At 44.4% G+C, this 11391-nt stretch overlaps 1 pseudogene; it reads right to left on the bottom strand.

Annotated features, from left to right (window-relative positions):
* Window positions 1-8727: 8727 nt before the first annotated feature.
* LOC123041715 (probable cysteine desulfurase) lies at window positions 8728-11161 on the bottom strand (annotated as a pseudogene).
* Window positions 11162-11391: the final 230 nt, after the last annotated feature.

Here is an 11391-nt window from a genome sequence, read left to right on the forward strand (position 1 = left end):
AAATACTAAATGGACTCCAAAAATCCTGAAATAAATTAGCGTACAAGGTGAACATTTATTTGGGCCTCTAATGCAATTTTTAAAAATGCACTTTTTTCCTAATTTGAATAAAATAGCAATAAAACTCTGAATAAAATTCTTATTTGATTTTAATATTTTTCCTCCAATATTTCTTTATTTTGGAGAAGTCATTTTATCCCCTCTCTTTTATTTTCATGTTGGAAATATTCGGAGAGAAAAATAATTAAAACCAAATGATCCTCTTTTCAAAATTTGAGAAAACTCAATTATGAAAATAACGAAATCCCCAACTCTCTCTGCGGGTCCTTGAGTTGCTTAGAATTTCTAGGATCAACAAAAATTCAATAAAATATGATATGAAATGATGATCTAATGTATAACATTCCAAATTGGAAATTTGGGATGTTACAAACCTACCCCCCTTAAGATGAATCTCGCCCTCGAGATTCGGGTTGGCTAGAAAATAGGTGCGGGTGGTCCTTCCGTAGGTCTTCCTCTCGTTCCTAGGTGGCTTCATCCTCGGTATGGTGGCTCCACTGAACTTTGCAGAACTTGATAACCTTGTTGCGTGTGACTCGGCTGGCAAACTCAAGAATCTTCACTGGTTTCTCCTCGTAGGTCAAATCGCTATCCAACTGAATCGCTTCCAGTGGCACTGTATCTCCTAGAGGAATATCGGCCATCTCTGCGTGGCACTTCTTTAACTGGGAAATGTGGAACACATCATGAACTCCTGACAATCCTTCTGGCAATTCCAACTTGTAAGCAACTTCTCCCATACGCTCCAAAACTTTGTATGGTCCCGCAAAACATGGTGCTAACTTTCCCTTAACTCCAAAACGCTTAACTCCTTGAAGTGGGAACACATGAAGATACACTCTGTCTCTGACTTCGTAAACTGTCTTCTTGCATTTAGAATCCGCATAGCACTTCTGCCTGGACTGGGCTACTTTGAGTCTATCACGAATCAGTTTAACCTTCTCTTTAGACTCCTTAATCAAATCTGGTCCAAACAACTGACGCTCTCCAACTTCATCCCATAACAACGGTGTCCTGCACCTCCTTCCGTACAAAGCTTCGAAAGGGGCCATCTTCAAACTAGCTTGATAACTGTTATTGTAAGAGAACTCTGCATAGGGCAAATTGTCGTCCCAACTAGATCCATAATCTAGCGCACAAGCTCTCAACATGTCCTCCAGAATCTGATTGACTCTCTCGGTCTGTCCATCTGTGTGTGGATGAAAGGTTGTACTAAACTCTAGCCTGGTACCCAAAGTCTCATGCAACTGATTCCAAAACTTTGAGGTAAACTGGGTTCTTCTATCTGATATAACGGTCCTCGAAACTCCATGCAGACATACGATCATGGTCATGTATATCTTTGCCAACTTAGCACTGGTGTAAGTGGTCTTCACTGGGAGGAAATGAGCTACCTTCATCAAACGATCGACTACAACCCATATCGAGTCATAGCCTGAACGAGTCCTGGGCAATCCCGTGATAAAATCCATGCCTAACTTATCCCACTTCCATTCGGGTATCGGCAATGGTTGTAGCAATCCTGCTGGCTTCTGATGCTCTACCTTTACTCTCTGACATACATCATAAACTGCTACATACTTCGCTATATCTTTCTTCATTCTGGTCCACCAGAAACTGTCCTTCAAATCCAGATACATCTTGGTATTTCCTGGGTGAATCGAATATGGTGAATCATGGGCCTCCTGCAGAATCAACTTCCTGATCTCGGGGTCATTAGGCACATCTACGCGATCCTCAAACCATAAGGTATCATGCTCATCCTCACGAAATCCTTTAGCCTTTCCTTTGCTCATCCTTTCCTTTATCTCGGCAATCTCTTTCTCCGTCTTTTGAGTTTCCCTGATCTTATCCATCAAGGTAGATTGAATTTCCATCGCTGCTACATAACCTCTCGAAACTATTTCCAAACATAGCTCACGAAGATCCTTTGCTAACTCCTTGGGTAATCCTCCGGTCATGAGTGTATTGACATGACTCTCACGACTCAACGCATCGGCTACTACGTTAGCCTTTCCAGGATGATAGTGTAACTTCATATCATAATCCTTGATGAGCTCCAACCATCTCCTTTGCCTGAGATTCAACTCCTTCTGTGTGAAGATATACTTCAAACTCTTGTGATCCGTGTACACCTCACAATGATTTTTGATGAGAAAATGTCTCCATGTCTTCAACGCATGCACTACGGCTGCTAACTCCAAATCGTGTGTAGCATAATTCAACTCATGTGGTTTAAGCTATGGTGAGGCATATGAAACAACTCTTCCCTCCTGCATCGACACTGCTCCAAGTCCTCGACGAGAAGCGTCACAATACACTTGATAATCCTTGCATTGATGTGGAACAATCAACACTGGGGCTGCAACCAAGCGTTTCTTCAATTCCTGAAAACTGGCCTCACATTCCTCAGTCCATTTGAACTTGGTGTCCTTCTTCAGCAATTCCGTCATGGGCTTTGCAATTTTTGAGAAATTCTCAATGAACCTTCTGTAGTATCCTGCGAGTCCAGGAAAACTCTGGATCTCTCCAACTGACGTGGGTGCTTCCCAATTCGTCACAGTAACAACCTTGGTGGGTTCTACTGCTATTCCTTGTCCGGATATAACATGTCCGAGGAATCCAACTTCCTTCAACCAAAACTCACACTTGCTGAACTTGGCATATAACTGATGTTCTCTGAGCTTCCCAAGTACCAAACGCAAATGCTCCTTATGCTCCTCCCATTCTTTGAGTAGACCAGAATATCATCAATGAACACCACGACGAACTTATCCAAAAACTCCATAAACACCTTGTTCATCATGTTCATGAAATAGGCAGGCGCGTTAGTCAGCCCAAATGACATAACGGTATACTAATATAGCCCGTACCTTGTGGTAAAAGCTGTCTTAGGTATATCCTGCTCTCGAATCTTCAACTGATGGTATCCTGATCGTAGATCGATCTTTGAAAATACTTTAGCTCCTTGCAACTGGTCAAACAAATCATTGATCATCGGCAGTGAGTACTTGTTCTTGATCGTCACTTCGTTCAATCCACGATAATCAACAACCATCCTCAACGATCCATCCTTCTTCTCCACTAGAAGCACTCATGATCCCCAAGGTGACGAACTTGGGCGAATATAGCCTTTGTCCAGTAACTCCTTATTCTGCTTCTTAATTTCTTCCAAATCCTTTGCGAGCATCCGATACAGTCTCTTAGATATTGGCCCTATGCCTGGCAAAAGCTCAATCAAAAACTCAATGTCTCTATCCGGTGGCATGCCTGACAACTCCTATGGAAATACATCAGGGAAATCCTTCACCACTGGTACTTCCTCCTGTACAACTCCTGATAAGGAATTTACTTGCGTCCTCTTCGGCACATGCTGGGATACATACTTAATCCTTCTTCCTTCTGGAGTAGTGAGAAAAATCGACCTACTGGCGCAGTCAATGTTCCCTCCATACTTTGATAACCAATCCATGCCTAATATTACATCCAGTCCTTTTGACTCCAATACTATTAGGTCTGAGGGGAACACATAGTTACCAATCCTTAATGGTAACCGGTCACACCATAGGCTAGCCATATACTCTGCTCCTGGCGATGTTACTAACATGGGTGACCTAAGGGCTTGGGTTGGCAGGTTATACTTATCCACAAATCCCTTTGATATGTATGAATGCGTTGCACCAGTATCAAAAAGAACGATTGCAGTAAATGACTTAACCAAAAACTTACCTATAACTGCATCGGGTTGCGCTTCAACCTCCTCCAGGCTAACTTGGTTCACTTTTCCCCTGTTGAAAGGGTTAGACTTCTTCCCAGAGCTTCCATTGCCATTTCCATTCTTTGCTTCAGAACACTCCGTGGCATAATGTCCATTCTTCCCGCACTTGAAACAAGTAATGTGACTTAGATCCTTCTTGGCGGGCATTGCTGGGTTGGAACGGTTCTGACCGTTGCTTCCTCCATTCCCATTCCCATTCTTGGGGCCACTATGGTTATGCAAACTCCCTCCATTAGAATTATGGCCTCCATGGTTATGGTTAATGTGTCCTCCCGAGTTCGGGGTAAAACGGGGCCTCTGCTGAGCTCCTGAATTGTACTTCCCTTGTCCATACTTCCTCTTGCGGTTGTCTATCTGCTGCTGCTTTCCTTCAATCATGAGAGCTCTATCTACCAACTCCTGGTAGTTGGTGAAGGTTGCCACCATCAACTGCATGCTCAGCTCATCATTCAGTCCTTCTAGAAACTTTTCCTGCTTAGCGGCATCTGTAGCGACATCTGTAGCGACATCATCTGGGGCATAACATGCTAACTTACTAAAATCATCCACATATTGGCCCACTTTGCATCCTCCTTGGCGCAAATTGCGAAACTCGTGTTTCTTCATGTCCATAGCTCCGACTCAAACATGTGCAGTGCAAAAAGCCTGGTGAAACTGGTCCCATGTGACAGTGTCGATGGGGTAAGTGGCTGTGAAATTCTCCCACCATGATGCTGTGGGTCCATCAAGCTGATGTGTGGAAAAATACACTCTCTCCGCATCTGTGCATCCTGTAGTGGTCAGCTCCCTTCCAATGTCGCGGAGCCAATCATCTGCAACAATCGGCTCAGTGCTACTAGAGAACACCGGCGGATTTAGCCTTAGAAAACGGGCTAAGTGATCAACAGGTGGTGGTGGTGGTGGGTTGTTGATGTTGTTGTTCCTTTGATTCTAATTCTGGACTAGTAGTTGCATTAGGGTATTCTGCTGCTGGATCAACTGAGTGAACTCTGGCGGGAAAGCAAATCCATTGTCACGTCTCGGAGGCATATGATGGGTTTTAGAAAAGATGAGAAAACAGAATAGAATGAGGTCTAGATGGAAAAACACTACCCATATGCACATGAGACAAACACAATCATATCACTTTAATCAATTCACACAAGGGCATACAATGGATCTAACTATCGTTAGAAAAGTGCTTGGACTATACTTGATACATGGGGGAATACTACTACTGATATGGTGGTCGTCTAGAAGTTTTAATCGGTGGAAGACTCCATGATATCTGCTCCAGCTTCATCAACATAGTCATCATCGCTATCGTCAGGGTCTGAGTCGGTGTCGTCGATGATGATGTAGTCCTCCGAACGAATGGAATCGTCGTCTTCTCCTCCTGGCGCGGGGTCTCCCATGAATACTCCTAGCTTCCTCGTCAAATCGTCATTCTTCTCCATGAGCATCGACATTTCCTCCTCATATCCATCACGTGTAGACTTGAGTTCCTCCTCCAGCTCTGTGATCCTGGTCATTGCCTTCTTCAGATCTATCATGCCTGCGCACATCTGGTTCTCTTGGCGTCGAATGTGCTGGTTTTTCTCCTGGATGAAAGCCGCAATGGACCTGTCCCTCTTGGTGCTGATCATCTCCCATTGCTCATCTCGGTGCCCACAAATCTGGTAGATAGTATCCTTGAGATCCTTGTGGTAAACTTCTCCAATGCGTCCCATGGTGATGTGGGCTGCCATGCTCTTTTCTAGACTCCAGGTTGGTGCATCAAAGGAAAACTCTATGGGCTCAGTGACTGGCATGAACGTCCTTCCTGGAACTTGAACTCGAATCATCTGACGCTCCTCTTCTAGTAAAGTGGCGATGTAGGTCCCGGTGAAGCTTGGTATTTCGATGTTCAGTTACCTAGTAACTTCCTTCAAGTGTCGTCCAAAAGGTGTATCTTCATCCGGCTGTGTGAACTTGTTCCTTGCATCCGCCATCCTATAGAGTAGAAAGGAGGAGATAAGTCAGAAATGAGAAGAGAGGAGTGACCTATGGTTTTAGCTTAATGGTCGTGTCCTACAGTCAACGTGTGCTCTGATGCCATCTTGTAGCGACCAGATCTTAAACAATCTAGTCTCTGTGCATCAGTGTTATCCCTGGATCGGTAATGCTGACACGCACAGTACTTGAGGATTTATAACAGAGTTTCAATCACAAACTTATTACATCGAATGTCTCAAAAGAGAACTTATGACAATAATTTGGCTTAAGGCCATCTAAAAATGATAACAACGGAAGGCTTGGAAGATAAAGTGAGTCCACCAACTCCAACGGCATAGCTGATTGAACGACAACGACCTATGGCACCTTACTCGTTGTCTGAAAAGTCTGCAACATGAAATGTTGCAGCCCGAAACGGGTCAGCACATGGAATATGTTGACAATGTAACACATAGAGTAATGAGATCATCATTAAACCCAATCAAATTAATTTAGAGTGATGAGATCAACATGATAATCCAAGAACCAGATACTCAAGATGTCCATAACCGGGCACACGACTAACCATGATTAGTTTGTACACTCTGCAGAGGTTTGCGCACTTCTCTCCACAAGACTCGAACACATCCATGGTCGGAGATTCGAGACACAGTCTTTCTGAAGCATTAACTCTCTACTCTGGGTAGACAGTACCACCTACAACCCACTACATCTGCTAGTCTACCTCTTCAAGAGCTTCACGCAACTTACTCAACTATGCCAGAGCCCATATTGGCTTGTGGCTGCACACGAAAGTTTCTAGCATGAATAATCTTATTATCCCTTTGAGCCAGGGTGGCGAACCATAGGATGATAACACGGGTACTCCGGGATATCCTAGGACAACACTGGAATCTCCAGGTGCCCTGACAACCACTAGGTACTCTAGGGTGCCTCAAGCAATCCACCCAGATGTGTATTTAAGTAGCCACCTTAAGTTAACCATTAATTAACAATACTCACATCTGTCATGGATACACTCACTCAAACCACGTCTACGAGCATAACATAGCAATATAAGCATCACGTAAAAGTAACTCCCAAAGGTTGGATAATAAACAGGGCAATAGGTTCTACCTCATCATCTACTTCCCAAAACCCACATGTTAATCAGATCCTAACCATGCAATGTTTGAGGGTTGATCTAATGCAATAAAACTGGGTAGTAAAGAGGTATGATCAAAGTGTTACTTGCCTTGTTGTTGATCCGCAAAATCTAGAGACTCATAGTAGCACGCTTCGCACTCCGGGCACTTTATCGCAAACAAACAACAATACAATAAGCACTCAACTAGAAGCACGGGTAAAGCTCAAATAAAAGATCTAACTAGAAAGTTTAACTGAAGAACTCCGGTTTGCAAAAAGAATCAAATCAAATGGAGCAACAAAACTCAAACTGCGAAAGAAACAAGATCCGTTTACTAATCCGAGCTAAAGTCAAATATTATAGTATAAAAATCTTGTTCAAGTTGTTTAAACAGAAAGAGGGCTTCGAGACGAAGATCTATGCGCTTGAATCACCCGATTCCGAAAACGAGCGAAAAAATAAACTAAAACGAAAATCAGGGCACAAATCGCGAACGAAAATAATCTTGGAAAACCCTGGAAAAAGAAAAACCGATGAACATGCTAACGAACGAACGTTCGCTGTCTGTGACTAACAGATGAACATCATTCATTAAAACGAACGTAAGGACGAACGTCTGCTATTTAACTAAACCAAAAAAAAACCGATCTAAAAAAATAACCTAGGGTTTCGAAAAAAAACCGATCGGTTTTCTCATGAAAATCATCGACGACGGTGGCTACCTCATCGGCGGCGGGGTCAGTGGCGGCGGGGCTCCGGTGGCGGCGGGCGGGAGGCGTCGGCGTCGGCGCGCCGGACGGCGGCGTCGATGGCGGCGGCGACGGGGCGGCGCTAGGGTTAAGGTTTGGGGCGGCGGCGACTTGGGCTGGGGCGGGGGCCTCGGCCTCTGCTTATAAGGGCTGGCCGGGCTAGTGTCCAGGCCGGGCACGACCCGGTTAGGTCGGTTGATTTTTTTTAAATAATTCCGACATGCAAAAAAACAAATAAAAGAAATACTAAACGGACTCCAAAAATCCTGAAATAAATTTTTCCCGTTCTCTAAAAATATAATGGACAAGGTGAACATTTATTTGAGCCTCTAATGAAATGTTGAAAAACGCACTTTTTTTCCTAATTCAAATAAAATAGCAATAAAACTCCAAATAAAATTCTTATTTGATTTTAATATTTTTTCTCTAATATTTATTTTTTTGGAGAAGTCATTTTATCCCCTCTCTTTTATTTTCATGTTGGAAATATTCGGAGAGAAAAATAATTAAAACCAAATGATCCTCTTTGTAAAATTTGAGAAAACTCAAATATGAAAATAACGAAATCCCCAATTCGCTCCGTGGGTCCTTGAGTTGCTTAGAATTTCTAGGATCAACCAAAATGCAATAAAATATGATATGAAATGATGATCTAATGTATAACATTCCAAATTGGAAATTCTCCAATTTGGGATGTTACATAAGAAAGAAATTCTCAAGTCACTGTAACGAATGCACCAAGACATAGTCTTTTACTTCTCCTAAAAAAGTAAGAAATAAATAGATCTTTGGAATTTTACAATGAGAAATAAGTCGATCAACACAAACAGAAGTGTTTTGATCAACAAATAAATAGATCAGCACAAACAAAATTGTTCTCATAAGTTGATATCCATTTAATTTACACATTTATTTCTGTTTGCATTAAAGTATAACTTATCACGGAAACTCAGAGCTAATGCTCTACGCGTATATCAAGAAAACACTAACGATGGTAACTCGCGAGACACTCTACCAAGTTACCTTATGTATCTATGGTTCTATATATGAAAAAGAACCAAGTCAGGGTCTACTCCTTTCGGAACACTGACAATCTGATTACTAATGTCTGACATGGAGAGTGCAATTTTATTGGCACTCTCTAAGTAGATTTGAAACTTCTTATGATTAACCACGGGCTTATCCATCATATCCGCAAGCTTTGGCTGGTCATTATTTTGTTTCAATGGTTCCATGCTAAGAGATAATTCCTCCCTCATGATGTGGTACTTGACTGCCTGTTTCCTAAAGGTCCAGTTGCCAGTGATCCAGTCGAATTTGTACAAAGCGAGGAAGCGGTGTCCGTATGTCTCTATGAACTCGATGGCAGAAAGGATAAATTTAAACTCCTCCTTGGAGAGGTAGTAACTAAAGCTCAATCTGGTCCATCCCGGCTTCAGTCCATTGAAACCCTGAAAATTTTGTGATGGCAAACATAACATTAATATCATGTCAAGTAAAAAGCAAGTTGACATTTGTTCTAATGTTTGTGATACCTCAAGGACAGCGGACCGAATGCGAAGTGAGAGCTCGTTCTCGACATTGAGCAATGTGTGGCCATAGGGGCCTGCGCAAGCACAACCTCCCTCGCTTGGATGCCAAAAAGATCATTCAAAAGCCTAGTCACAAAACGACCATGGAGAGGTAGTTGCTTGTGCCTCATCGTATCCAATTGTTTATCACAACCAGGCTCATCAAAATCATCAAATGGCTTCTTCACGGTTACTGATGGGTAAATTAGGAATGAGAAGACTGGTATACGATGGGCACTTGTGTTGCCTAGCACCCTAACATTTGGACTATTGACAAGCCTTTTCATTGCCATCTCTGAGAACACTCGCTCGCGAAGGTCCATCGTGTCATACCCAACATACTCCTTCACCCAGAACGCAAGCGATGCATGGATCTTTTGCAGTATCGGCGGTGTGCCAGCATCCTCACGCTCCTCGATATCATCGTAGTATAGTGTATCCTGCATATCATACGATTATTCATGTATTTACATGACACACAATACACATACTTGGCAATGATTCATAATTTGTTTTCTCACCTCCTCATTGAAGCCATTGACATAGGCCACTGTGCCGCCTCCGCACGTTGAGGGAGGCTGGGAATGGAACTTATACAATGATTTGTTCATGAGAAGGATGCCTGGTGTGCCCGGTCCCCCGACAAATTTGTGAGGGCTCAAGAAAACGGCATCATACCCATCAGTTTCACCAGACTTCATATCGATCTTGACATAGGGTCCACTGCACAAAGGATAATAATTTAAATTTCTGGACCAAGTTTGTTGATCCACCCATGAAATAGTAGAAATGAAGCACAACCTGGAATCAGCGAGTGAGAAATTCAATGTAAGATAATAGGAATGTACAATGGTTCAATGGTTCCAAAGTGTGTAAAGACAAAATATTTCGTTTTCATGGCGCGCTAATATAATTATACACTATGCTTTTTACAAGTTAATTTCCTCTACGTACACAAATCAGTAGCAACAGAAAAAACATAGTATACTGATTTGTTTTGAAGGGACGCATGCACTTTGAAGGAGCTTAATTACACTAAGTATGGTGGTTAGCTTGGTCATAAGAGAGAATGGAATTCAGATTGTCAAATCCATGCAGGTCACATGCCACGAAAAAGAGAGCAAAGAAAGCGAGTATCACAGCACCTCGCGGCGAAGTCGAAGCATGCGAACGCGCCGTGCTGGTGAAGAACGCGGGCGATCTCGCGCGTGTCCGTCATGACGCCGGTGACGTTGCTGCACGTCGAGAAAGATCCCAGCATGGGTCGATCCGCGTACTCTGGCGATCCGAGGGCGCGGCGGAGCGCGGCGACGTCGACGAGTCCATCGGCGTCGACGCCGATCTCAACCACCTCCGCCAGGCTCTGGCGCCACGACAGAAGGTTGGAGTGGTGCTCGTACGGCCCGACGAAGACCACCCACCGCTCCTCGGCACGCAGTTGCGCCGAAAGCCGGTTGCGCATCTCGACGGACGGCAATGCCACGCCGATGATCTCCTGCAGGCGCTTGATGGCCGCGGTCGTGCCGGCGCCGCAGAAGATGAGCGCGTCGCCGGGGCCGGCGCCCATGCAGCGCTTGATGTAGCGCGCCGCCTTGTGCACCAGCCGCGTCGTCTTGCTCCCAACGTGGCTGTCATCCGTGTGCGTGTTTCCGTAGAACGGGAGGACCTGTTTCACGAGATAGTCCTCGATGTAGCTCAGGCTCCGGCCGGACGCCGTTTGGTCGGCGTAAGTCAGCGCACGGCGCCCGAACGGCGTGTCGAACTCGACGTCCTTGCCGATCAGCTGCGACCGGAGCCACTCCACCTTGTCTTCCGTCGCCGCCGCGCCCTTCTCCGACTTGGCCGTGACGCCGAGAAGGCTCAGCAGGGTGGCGCTCATGGAGGCCTCCACCGTGTGATCCATGGATGCCGCGGCTTGAATCTCCTTAACAGGTTGGCGGAGTTGGCGATGGGGCAATAGTATTAGTGGCAAATGGCGATGGGAGATGGTTTGGATGTATATTGCTTGCAAGGGCATGCATGTATATATAGCCATCGCTAGCTTCACGTGGAAGATAATCGCATGCAACTACACATGAGTTCAACGTGTTGAACGGTACGAAGAACATAGAACACGAAATGGAAGACGGGGTA

The sequence above is a fragment of the Triticum aestivum genome, chromosome 2B, assembly GCF_018294505.1.
Source record: "Triticum aestivum cultivar Chinese Spring chromosome 2B, IWGSC CS RefSeq v2.1, whole genome shotgun sequence".
Classification (NCBI taxonomy): Eukaryota; Viridiplantae; Streptophyta; class Magnoliopsida; order Poales; family Poaceae; genus Triticum; species Triticum aestivum.